The 12051-nt window shown below is 56.7% G+C and overlaps 1 protein-coding gene across 1 annotated transcript in view; it reads right to left on the bottom strand.

The window, feature by feature from the left end:
• TBC1D22A (TBC1 domain family member 22A) overlaps positions 1-12051 on the bottom strand; it is a 213395-nt gene that overhangs the window by 47644 nt on the left and 153700 nt on the right. The window lies entirely within an intron of this gene.

The following is a 12051-nucleotide window of genomic DNA, read 5'->3' as shown; positions in this document are numbered from 1 at the left end:
TCTGCTGGGGAAGCATGGGAAAGACAGCGAGCCGTTAACCCAGGGGACACACACCGCGGGGCGGGGCGGGGGCGGGGCCGGTCGGAGACCTGCACGCTGCGACAGGGGCGCACGAGGCCCTTTGCTCACTCTGCCTGGGTGGCTCCGAGTCTTGCCCCTCATCACTGAATGGTTCTCACTTTTAATACCTAATTAGTTGCAGATAATTAATATTCTGAGTCTTCTCCAATTAATTAACATAATTAATACGTTGTAAATTATTGCTTCTCAAGCATTTTGTACCCTAATCAGAGAGGACCTAAAATATATTCCTTATTCTTGACACAGATCTGAAAGGTTTTTCATTAAGGTGTTTAAAATTCTGCTTCTAATACAGTCACATACTCATTAGATAATAATTTCTCTAAAAACTGGTCTCCAAGGTTAGAGTTTCCAAAACCACGCTGGCGGGGGGAGGGGGCTGTGCTGCAGCAGAAACAGGTATGGGAACAGGTATAGGCAGGAATAGGTAACAGTGATCGGGCAACTTCATTCTTCAAATGTAAAAAACTCAGTGAGAAAACCTAAAAGTTGTAAACTGCAGGGCGCCTGGGTGTCTCAGTGGGGAGACACTGAGCCGTCTGACGTCGGCTCAGGTCGCGATCTCCCAGTTCGTGGGTTCGAGCCCCGCATCAGGCTCTCTGCTGTCAGCACACAGACCACTTTGGACCCTCTGTCGGCCCCGTCCGCCCCTCCCCCGCTCACAGGCTCCAGCGCTCGCTCACTCTCTTTCTGTCTCTCTCAAAANCGGTTCGTGGGTTCGAGCCCTGTGTTGGGCTCTGTGCTGACTGCCAGCTCAGAGCCTGGAGCCTGTTTCAATCTGTGACTCCCTCTCTCTCTGACCCTCCCCTGCTCACGCTGTCTCTCTCTCTCTCTCTCCTAGAAATAAATAAAAAACATTAAAAAAAAATTTAAAAAAATAAATAAATAAAATGCAAACAGATGCCAGATTGAATTGGCTTGTCAGAAGATTGAAAGGACTAATTTCAGATCCTTATAAAAACTGCTATTCTCCAGCATAACACTCATAAATGTTTTAAAAATTATGTATTCTATTTTTTTATTTACTTTTGTTTTATTTTGCCAACATGCATGGCATCTTCACAAGGCAAATCTTCTTTAAGAAAATAAATGATTCCACCGAGAACGTATTTAGAAAGCCCTAAGTGGGCAGAAAGGACGATCATTTAAGAGTAGGAACTGCCAGCGCCTGTTGAGCGGCTATCAGACGCCAGGCCTCCTCTCCGCTGTTCGTCGGACCAGCTCATTAACCCCCGTCACCCGTCGGTTATCACCAGCACGGCACCCTGGGAAACGGGGCACAGACAAACAGCAGCTTGGCCCGTCCATGACCCCCCACGGCAGGATGGCGCTGTGCTCGCTCCTGGAGGTACATGGGGCTGGTGCCACACGAGACCTGGAGCAGCGGGTCCTCAGGGTGAGCCTGCCATGGCCTCGCCTGGCCACACTGCGGGGCTGCCAGGGACTCGGGGAACCGCCCTCCACCCACTCCCTGCTCACAGTAGAACGCACGACGGTAAAAACGGGCCAGGGGTCTGGGTGCCAAAGCCTGGCCAGACCCTCCGTGTGGGCCACTGAGCCTCCACAGGCAGGTGCGCCCTGGACATGCATCCCTGCCGGGTTCACGCCCACGAGGACACATGGGTCCAGGCCAGCGACTCCGCCCGTTTAGAGAGGAGGAAACTGGGTCTCCCAGGGCTCCTCGCCAAGCACACGAGGTCCCCCCGACACGACGTGGTCCTGCTGGAAGATCAAGCTCGCAGGCGCCACGAGTCTTAAGTAGCCTCCTGGCTTCAGCGGAGTCAGTTCAACGTCGCAGCACACTCGAGCGGATCTGATGTCCTGCAGCCTCGGGGAGCCGGCTCAGTGACCGTCATCAGGGGGCTCCTCCCTGGACGTCTGCCATCAACATCGTCTCTCTTTCAAGGGCCGTCAAAGCACCGAGATGTCTCCTCAGCTGGTCAGCTGTCACAGCAGGGAAACAAAGCCTCCTGGCCTCAAGCCCCCTCCAGCTCCCCGGGCAGCAGGGCCCCCAGCGCAGAGGCGCAGGGCGCAGGCAGCGGCCTGAGGCGGCACGAGCCTCAGAGCTCCTTCTCGGTCTGCTCGGCTGGCTTGCCACTCTATCCCAGGCCAGGTCACTGGGAGCCTCCATTACGTGTCACTTCCCACAATGGGCCGTTTGTTACTTGTCACCTTAATGAGTAACGGATTTAACCCAGAGAAGCCCTGGGCTGACCTGTCTTCCAAAGGCCAAGAGAAAGGGAAGGACCCTTAGTGTCGCAATGAGTTATGTGACCACCCTCCCAGGGAAGGCACCCGCTCACATGGAGAAGGCACAGAGGGCGGGCGGCACAGAACATTTCGGAAGCCCCGCACTGGGGTCGGGATTCAGAGCCGAGTCCAGAAACCCCTGTGGCTGGCACAGCTGGCCCCTGGAGGTCCCCAGGAGACTGGGCACCAGTGGGTCTGGGGGCACAGCCCAGACCAAACCGAGCAAAACCAGCACATGTAGCACAGGTCCTGTCGGTGGGGTGCTAACCTACCGTACCATCCGCCATGAGCCTGGGGGACCCACCCCTGGGGGGCAGCCACAGATTCTGAGTCAAAACCCCAAAATGGCCAATGGCTGTGACAGTTTTAACCCAAAGGTACATGCCCCCCACCCAGAGCATGCTGCCTCCACATCCCTGGGGCAAGAAGGGGCACCAGGTGGGGAGGGAGCCTGAACCGGGAGCCACCGGGAAGCCCTGGGACCCAGCAGCCACGGAGCCTGTGCTGCGTAGGACTTGGCCCCCCAAGCGTGTGCCATGGTGAGTGACGGGAGAGAGGCGGCACACTGCCCACTGAGCTCCCCCAGAGGAAACCAGGGGAGTGGAGGGATTCTAGGCAACCCCAGGCTTCAAAAGAAGAAACATTTCAAAGGGGAAAATCGTGAATCTGCAGGACAAAAGAGAACACGCAGAACTCGCCTGACAAAAGGAAGGGGGGGCCTCAGATGCCTGTCACATGGGGGGGGTCCTCCGAATGATGCCTGGCGAGGGGGCTCTCAGGGGCCCACCCCTCTGGGCCACAGGGATTTGTGTTTGGCTAATTCTGACCCACAACACACAGTCCACAAGCTGCTGGAGGCGCCGGTTGCCACGGGAGGCGGGTGCCACACAGGGCACCCCCGGGCTGGCCCCGCCCCCGCCCGCCATGGCCTTCTCCCAGCCAGGTGGGGCCACAGGCCCCGGAAGGACAGGAAAGGCCAAGGGTGCTGTGGCAACAATTGTGCCCAACACAGGGCTGTGTTTCATGAAATTTAGGCCAGCCTGTTTCATTTGAAAGTGGACCAGACGCCGTGTCCTACTTTGTTCCGTGAGCACGAACACCCCTGCCAGCACGTGCAGCACGGCAGGCGCGCCGCACCGGGCCTCCTCCCCACGCTGTCCGCACACCACCCTGCGGGGCCGAGCCCTGCAGCCTGCGGGCCCCGGGCTGAGAAGGGTTGAGCTCTGACCCCCGAGCTTCGGGCAGATGGGCAGCCGCACGTGGACCACGCCGGCGTACAAAGGCCCAAGATGTAAGACAGACGTCTACTCTAGAACATCTCCTTCGCCTTCTCATGTCATAAAAAGGCTTTAGGAGATGATTTAAATGAATTCTTTGAAAATGCTGCCATGCCACACCATTGTTTAAAAAGCCATTTGTAACATAATCCTGTCTTTATCAACAACGCCATGTCTATCAGAAACTCCACATTTGCATGTTGTACACACACTCGTGCAGAGAACACTGCTCAGAAAGAAGCCAGAGACAGGACTGGGTGCCCCCGGGAAAGAGGGGGAGGGTGGTAATTATCCCCACTCTTTACTTTTTACACAAGGGCAGAGAATAAATAGAAAAACAAATTTTCACTATTAACATGTACGACTTTTGCAGTAGGAGAAAAACACTGTTTATGCGGAGAGGATAGTTCCACCAACATCTATCTTTTCTACAGATAAATACCCCTAGAGAAGAGGTCCCCAAGGGTGGTTGGTACTGTCCTTCTAAGTGCTCTGAGAAGTCTGTAGAGCATGTGGAGGTTAGAACGGTAAGGGTGAGGGGACCTGCTGCCATTCAGNATAAGAAATAGGCAGGTATAAGGAACTAGTAAAAAAATGGAGAACATACAGCGTGGTAAGGAAAACACCACACAGGGACAGAATTGCTACTTAGCAGTATCTAAAAAGCTGTCTTGGGTAAAGAAAGAGCAGAAATGTCTCGTCCATGCTTGCACACCCAGAAAACTACGTAGGGTCGATGCATAAGGAAGAGGCAGGCTGATGGGCTCAGACCAAGGATGCTGTGGTGATGAGGCTGCTCACGGGACAGCACCGTGGACAGAGCGCTTATGTCTGCAAAGTGCGCCCTCCCACTACGTCTGAAACAGCCCCAGGTGAGCAGACCCAGCTGACAAACAAAGGGCCTGCAGGAGGCTACCACGCCAGGACGCAGCGGGGCCTGGCCACGAACAGAGTCCGGCTGACAATGGCCAGCCCCTCGGTCTCACTGAGGCAGGGTGAGGCACGGACTGAGGCCCCTGACTCAGCGAGGAGAGGAAGGGCCAGCCGCAGCTCACTGATCCCCTGTGCCTCTACAGAGCTGAGAGGCACAACCTCACAGCTACAACAGCACTCCCCTGCTCGTGACACCTGTCGTGGGCAAAAGAGCCTGTCACCACCACAGGCTGACTGGAGCTTTGGGTCTCCTGGGGACTCCCTCATCAGAGGCTCCGCGCCCATGACAATACCTGCCTGCTTCCACAAAACATCAGCGTGGGCCCCGGAAACGGCCACGGTAGCACAGGCCGGGATCCTGTAATGACCAGGGAGCGCAAGAAAGTAAAAAGGCCTGGCACGTGGCCAGGCTCTCCCTCGCAGTAAACCAAATGGGGCGGCTTGGTAATCACAAAGGGAGAAACCCCTCAAATTTAAACAGAGCCCGTGACTTCAAGGGATGGCGTGGCATGGAGTCCCGACGTAAGTGTGGCCGCGGCCTCACACAGCACGAGCCGCGGGTGCGAGCCAACACCTGCGGGTGAGCCGTGCAGGTGAGGGAGGGGAGCGTGCCGGGCTGTTATGACTGTGTTAATCACCCGCATCGCACAAACCCTGCAATAAACCTCTTCACGTAATTAGGAGCTTAACTGGTAATCAAAAATACTCTCTCTCCTTCATAAGCTCGCTGGAATCACTCTACGGTCTAATCTTTCGCATGGCGCAACTTGGGAGTTTTAAATTTGAAAGCCCGACACTTTGGTGATGGAGGTTTTAGCACTTAATTACATAGACTTGGGTTCCAAGGCGGAGGGGAAAGTCCTGCTTTGGTAAGAGCGGTACCGCAACTCAAGACTGTAAACTCACAGAAGTCCGTGGCTCAGCAAAAACAACTAACGTTATGATCAGATTGGTTCAGCACTACGAATGTTTAATGCTAATATGGAGAATGGTCAACTCAAGGTTATAAATAAGCCACCATCAGGATTCCCAATTCTGTTATGTGGTTGAAAACCTGTAGCCCACAGACATGGGCATAGGGTGAGTGGACGAGGGGACAGCAGCAGACCATGGTCACAAGTCAGGGGCAAACCAAGGATGACGTGCTCACTACGGGCAAGATGGCATGACGCGGCCACATGCACCTACCAGTCTTCCGGTGCTAGGGGGACCCCAACGACAAGAACCAACCTCCACCCCAACGTGGCCCCAATGGGGGGCCCCCGGCCCCACACAAACCGCAGGCAGGGGACAGCACTGGTGGGGAGCTGCTCCTCTGTCCAGAGGGGGCGCCCTGCTTCCTGGCTCCACGCGGAAGTGCACCCTTGACAATGTCTGCACCCGTGTGGGTACCGAGGCAAAGAGTGAAGGGAAGGTCTGTCTCTTTAATGATCCTTGTTTCTATGTGACTTTTGTAAAAGGAAGAATTTTAATTTCACAACAGTCTTTTGGCTTGACCAGATCTTTGATTTTTTAATAACGCTGTGAGTAGGAGTTTCTGTTAATAGAAATGCTACTGGTTGAGATACTGATTGATTGTGTTAACACGGACGGAGGACTTTCACTGTAGGAACCCGGCTGGGGGAGGCGGAGACAGAGCCGCCAGCACGAAGCCCAGGGGAAGTGGGGGACACATTCATTCACCCACTGACTCCTGAGTCACCCGTTCTCCGTTTACAGGGCTTGCTTATCAGGCTTATTGACCACTTATTTATAGGGAGATGTAAATGAAGAACTGGCCACATGGCGAGTGAGCAGTGTGACAAGGGACAGTCGGGAGGGACAGCAGGTTCAGAAGAGCTGAGTCCCGCCCGCCCCCGGCAGGCAGGGCTCTGGCAGGCGTGGCCTTGGGCTGAGCCTTGGAAGATGGCAGAACCAAGCCTTCCCCGGGAAGGAGAAGGGGGGTGGGGGGGAGAGCCCAGAGTCAGCTTACCCTTCGGGCGCCCCTGAGGCCGAGGCAGTGCACCCGTGGGGTGCCCCCGAGGCCCAGGCAGCACACCCGTGGGGCACCCCCGAGGCCCAGGCAGCAAGCCCGTGGGGCGCCCCCGAGGCCCAGGCAGCAAGCCCGTGGGGCGCCCCTGAGGCCCAGGCAGCACACCTGTGGGGTGCCCCCGAGGCCCAGGCAGCAAGCCCGTGGGGCGCCCCCGAGGCCTAGGCAGCACACCTGTGGGGTTCCCCCGAGGCCCAGGCAGCACGCCCGTGGGGCGCCCCCGAGGCCCAGGCAGCAAGCCCGTGGGGCGCCCCCGAGGCCCAGGCAGCGCGCCTGTGGGGCGTCCCCGAGGCCCAGTTGGGAACAGCTGGTGGGGACCCCGGTACTGCAGCCCAGCGCCTGGCTGCAGAGCTGCGCTTCCTCCTGGAGGGAAGCAGGGTCCTTGGAGAGGCGCGCACATCAGGGTAATGCCTCACACTGGCGTCTGCCAGCAGGGACGCAGGCAGAGAAGGGAACCCATCTGGGGACGAAAGCAGGCCAGAGGCACTGGAGATGTTCCCAAGCAGAGTCTACAAACCCCAGCCGCTCCTGAGGCACAAAGGAGAGTGTGGCCCCCCCTGCCGACGCCCCTCTGGAGAGGCAAGGCTGCCAGAGAGTCCAGTGGGCCCCCCCACAAGCTATCGGGCCCGGGGCCGTCCACTGCAGAGGACAGAAGGCCCACGCTGACACACCACCATGTGCGCCGTGGTCCCCTCTGTGTTTCCTGCACGAGAGTCACCAGCTGCACCCCCTACCCCACACGCCACGTGGTTACTTGTGCTCCCCCAGGCCCCTCGGGGGCAGGACCACACTCTCTGGGACCCCAGCACCCCCACCAGGGCCCAGCACACGGCAGGTACTTGATAAATATGCACCAAGCATGTGAATGAATCCGGCCAGGAGCTCACGGTCAAGGAAGGCGGAGTAATTACGTAAACAACTGGAGCAGCTGGTGGCCACCAGAGGTGCCCGGCGCTGGGGACCTCTTGTTGGGGCACAGGACGAAAGTCTTCCATCACGTAGGGCCATGGCATGAAGGGACATGAGGAAACATGAGTAGAAAGGGGCAGACGCCCTTCCTCCCGGGCTGTGCTGCCATCAGGGGACCGGAGAGGCCCCCACCCTTCAGAAGAGATGGCAGACTACGCACACAGTGCGCTCGCCTGAGTCAGGATAACGTGAAAGTGCAAGCTGATCATAAATCAATCCATTAAACTGATTTACTCCCTTTACCTAATTAAGTCAAAAATAATTCCTCAGAGGATAAATGGGTCTTTAAATCAATCAGCAAAATGCTCTCTCACTCAAACCATTAATAACGCAGCCAAACGGAAAGACTGACCAACACGTGCCTGAAAGCCTGGGCGCGTGGCCTCGGGCAGGGGAGCGAGGGGTGCACGTGGGGTGCTCCCCGGCCCGAAGTGTCCCCCAACATGTGAGCAGACGCCTCACCCAGGGTGAAGATGACAGCCAGACGGCAGGACCAGCCCGGTGCGCAGGTCAGAAAAACCGTCCCGAGGAGAAGCCCGGGGCAGGAGAGGCCGCGGTCCACACCGTCACGTACAAAGTTTACATGGCATTCCGTGGGGGAAAACTAGAAAGTAGGACAGTTTGTCTTTCTGCATCTGGGAAAACTCTACCAAAAATCACTGTGTAATGAGAAACACATGTATGTCTGCTGAACATAAGGAAAATACCCAAGAAAGTTACTTCTAAAAGTCAATTCAAAACATAAAGAATGGTCAACAGCACTAGCTATAAGCAAATTCAAAACCACACCATGAGGTACAGCAGTTCACCTGTTTCATAAACCGATCCATTGTCAACATCTAAAATACCCACCATGATACCAGTAATGGGAAACAGATCGTCTGCGAAGGAAAGGATAAATGGGTTCTGGAAAAACCACCTGACGGCAGATGTCAGAGTCCCTGAGAAGCCACGAGCTCCGCGGAGCCCAGACAGTGTGCCAGGCACGTGAGGGGGGCTGGGCTCCAAGGCGGGAGTCCTGGTGCTAAGGGACAGCCATCAGGCTGCCCGTGGGCCCCCCGAGTTGGACGGTGAGATGGGGGTTACCTGCATAACCATCACACTTTACCAGTAACAGCACAGCGAAAAGACAAGAAATGCACTCACGGAAAATCAAGCTGCAGGTCCCTCTGCTGCTGAGATGAGGCAGGGTCTTAGAGAACCGGCTACTTGGAAGAGTTTGCTGCTCTGACCGAGGGACGCTCCGGCTCTCAGGGACAGCCCCAACAGGGCAAGGCCAACTGGGGCCATTTACAAAAAACTAAGTCACTGTCCCTGTCCATTCTTGGTCCTCGATAAATCATTCAGACACGTCAACTCCCGAACTCTGCTCATGTTTTCATGCTACTCATATCCCAGCTGGGATTCCGCTGACCCAGTTCACAGCTAGACTGGGGTGTGGCATTCCCCAGCGCCCAGCCTCTGCGTGTCACACACAGAGACTGAATTGGGGCTTACGGCCATGGCCTCTGCAGCAACTCCCACACGCCTGCATGAGTGGCCGTCTGCGGTCACTCCTCAGCACGGCCTTGCCAGGAGCCAGGCCGGCAAACCAAGATCTCAGCAGCCCCGGCAGCACCCTGCCAGCCCATCAATCAGGACTTAACACATCTCAGCACAGTCCTTCCTCTCTGCCACAGCCAGCAAATGAACAATAAATGGTGAATAAAATACTGCTCACACTGTACCTAACCCAACCGCGTGGAAATGACATTACCAAGGAAAGGGCCCGCGGCAACGACAAACAAAGTCTGGACGCAGGGTCTGCGCACTGGACCACGAGGTCGAAGCAGAATGGGACGCCTCCTTCCCTTCCCTGAAACCTACTCCTGCTCAAAATAACGGACTCAACCGTGTGGCTCTGAAGTGTCAGCAAAAAGAAACACGTTCCCCCGAAAAGAACATGCCGACTTCATTTAAAATGAGGGCTCTTCCCTTCCCTGGCTCACGGCCGCCATGAATGCTACAGGCCACCAGAGTCAGGGGGCCCAGTGTGGCTGCCGTGCACCGAGAAGCTACCCTGAAGACGCAACTGTGGAAAAGTCCAACAAAGAAACCACTCCGAAGCGGCAGCCAGCCAATGTGCGCACAGCTCTGCGGCCCTCCCCGCCCAGGGTGCCACACGTACGGCACCGAACCAGGGCCCCAACCTGCAGCACAGCCAAGTGTGGGTGCCTGCCAGGGAATCGACAGCTGCCAGCCAGGAGGGGTGGCTGTCCCCCCACTAACAGCAGCCATCACCCACGGTCCGGTCCAAAGCTCTGCGTCACGGGAGGCGCTCAACACCCTCCTGCTGGACCCAGCAGAGCACGTTTCATCCTGGGAGGGTTCCATTTCCCTCAACAGTAAACAGGAAGCACGCTGGGAACTCAGGAATCGATGGCCGTTCCATTCAGAGCCAACAAACTTGGCCGGAGACCACTGCTCAATGGGCGCAGCAGGAGCGCGCAGGCCTCGGGAACAGCAGGGCCCGGAGCAGGTGCTGAGGGGGCAACGTGTGCCTGGGGAAGGTCCCCAGGGCACCTCCAGGTCCCGCAGGGGTGTGACGATCAGGCACTGGCTATTTTGAGTTCAGTCACAGAAAATCTGAAGGATTCAAACTTGTAATTAAGGGGGGGGATCCACCCCATGTCCATCACCTAAAGTACAACCAGGAGACCCGACTACGTCTGCGTTCCAATCTTTTCTGCACGTACTTTTCACTCAGCGTTGACAGGACTACAGTTATCCTGGAAAGATAAATTTGTATGCTATCGAGGTCTGACATTCATAATGAGAATTTTCCAATTTATGACACTACTTGGAGCCGTGTTCCAGGAAGGTGCGCACGAGGCTGCAGGACGAGTGCTGCCCCGGGAGCGGGCCGCACCCCTACTGGCTGCCAGCCTCCCAACGACGAGGAAGGTCCCCAGGAGCATCCTTCGTGCGGCTCCTCGAGATAAACATCTCAAACGAAATCAGTACATAAAGAGTAAGGGCATTTTAGGGCTCTTGACAGATACTGGGGATCATTTTCAAGGAGGGCTCGCGATTTACGCCATAGCCCGCGTCATCCAGGACCACTGGCCCCGCCGACCTCTCCCCTCTCTGCTGACTACGAAGACACCAACAGCTCAGGAAAATGAGGCTTAATGTGCATTCCATGGTGAAGTGTGACTTTTTGTCCACACGACTCTTTGTGACTGTTCCTCAAAGCCATTCTTGATCACTTGGTCCCAGTGGCGGCCACACAAAGTGGGGGGTCGGGTCTCCTTGTCCCGGGAAGGGCTCCCTCTGGCCGGGGTTCACACACCGGCGCCTCCTGCAGGAAAGCACACTCGGCACGGGCAGAATCCCATCGCAGAGCACCTCACCCAGGCTGCCCACAGGGCTCGGGCCTGCACTGCACCCGGGCGGCTGCACAAACACACAGGGGCCTACGGTCACTGTGGAAAACGCACGAGGGACTAAGCAGCCTGCACCACTACGGCGCAGGCTAACCTTCCACGGACCCCACACCCTCATCCTGTCCAGCTGGCAAACTCTGCAGGGCACACCGTGCCCAGACCCTGGCACCATCCCACCCTCCATGACCCCAGCAAGCCTGCCTGCTGCTACAGAGCCTCTGTGGCACAGAACTGTCACTGACCAAGGGGCTGGGGTCAAAGGTCTTCCAGTCCCCCCCCCCACCCCAACCACACTGGCTGAAGAAATGGCTTCTGGACTTCTTTGTCCTGTCTGTACCTGGATCATAAGACACACAACGGAGGACGCAGTGCTGGATGTTACAAGCCCTGGGGCAACCTGGTACCTTCCAACACTGTACCCGCCGCGCACAATTTCCGTATCTGTGTTGTGTGGGTATGCGCTCAGCGGCTGGGCCTGCCAGCGTCCAGCTCGGGCCTGAAGAGCTAACTACCATGTGAAGGTAGGGCCCCAGGTGTGCAGGCAATGGGCAGAGCACAGTCACAGGCGAGCCCACGCGTGGGTCTGCACCTCCCAGATGATGCCCAACGGCCATCTGCCACGTGTCCTGAAATCCTTAACTGGCCTCTGGGAAGCGAGACTGTTTCCGTGCACTGGTGTAAGGGTCTCTGTTTACTCCAGGGCAGGGGAGAGCAGAGAACTCGGTACTAACACCCTGGGAAAAGAGATGAAGTGACCCCAACCAGCACCAGGCTCTGGGCAGGTGAAGGGGCGAAGGCCCCAGGCAAAGCCTCAAAGGCCTGTACTTGTGTTGAATCACTTTCCTGTCATTTCCCACCGACCGTATGAGACTCTCCTCGTGCTAGGAACCCGGCCGTAGGTTTTCTGTGCTCTGAGAACATGCACTTTCTTCGATGGAGGGTCACCCTGCTGCGTTCAGCAGGGGGCACCAGACGGCCCGGCTCTCCTGTTAGTCGTAAGGAGGGAGAGGACGGGCTCAATCAGACGTAGCAGCAGAGACTCCTGACCTGTTTTGTGCTCAGTCACCAGTGGCCAGGCGCCACTGGG

Source organism: Crocuta crocuta, unplaced genomic scaffold (assembly GCF_008692635.1).
Source record: "Crocuta crocuta isolate KB4526 unplaced genomic scaffold, BGI_CrCroc_1.0 scaffold143, whole genome shotgun sequence".
Classification (NCBI taxonomy): domain Eukaryota; kingdom Metazoa; phylum Chordata; class Mammalia; order Carnivora; family Hyaenidae; genus Crocuta; species Crocuta crocuta.
The sequence above is the reverse complement of the archived record's forward strand: the minus strand, read 5'-3'. Positions and strand labels throughout refer to the sequence as shown.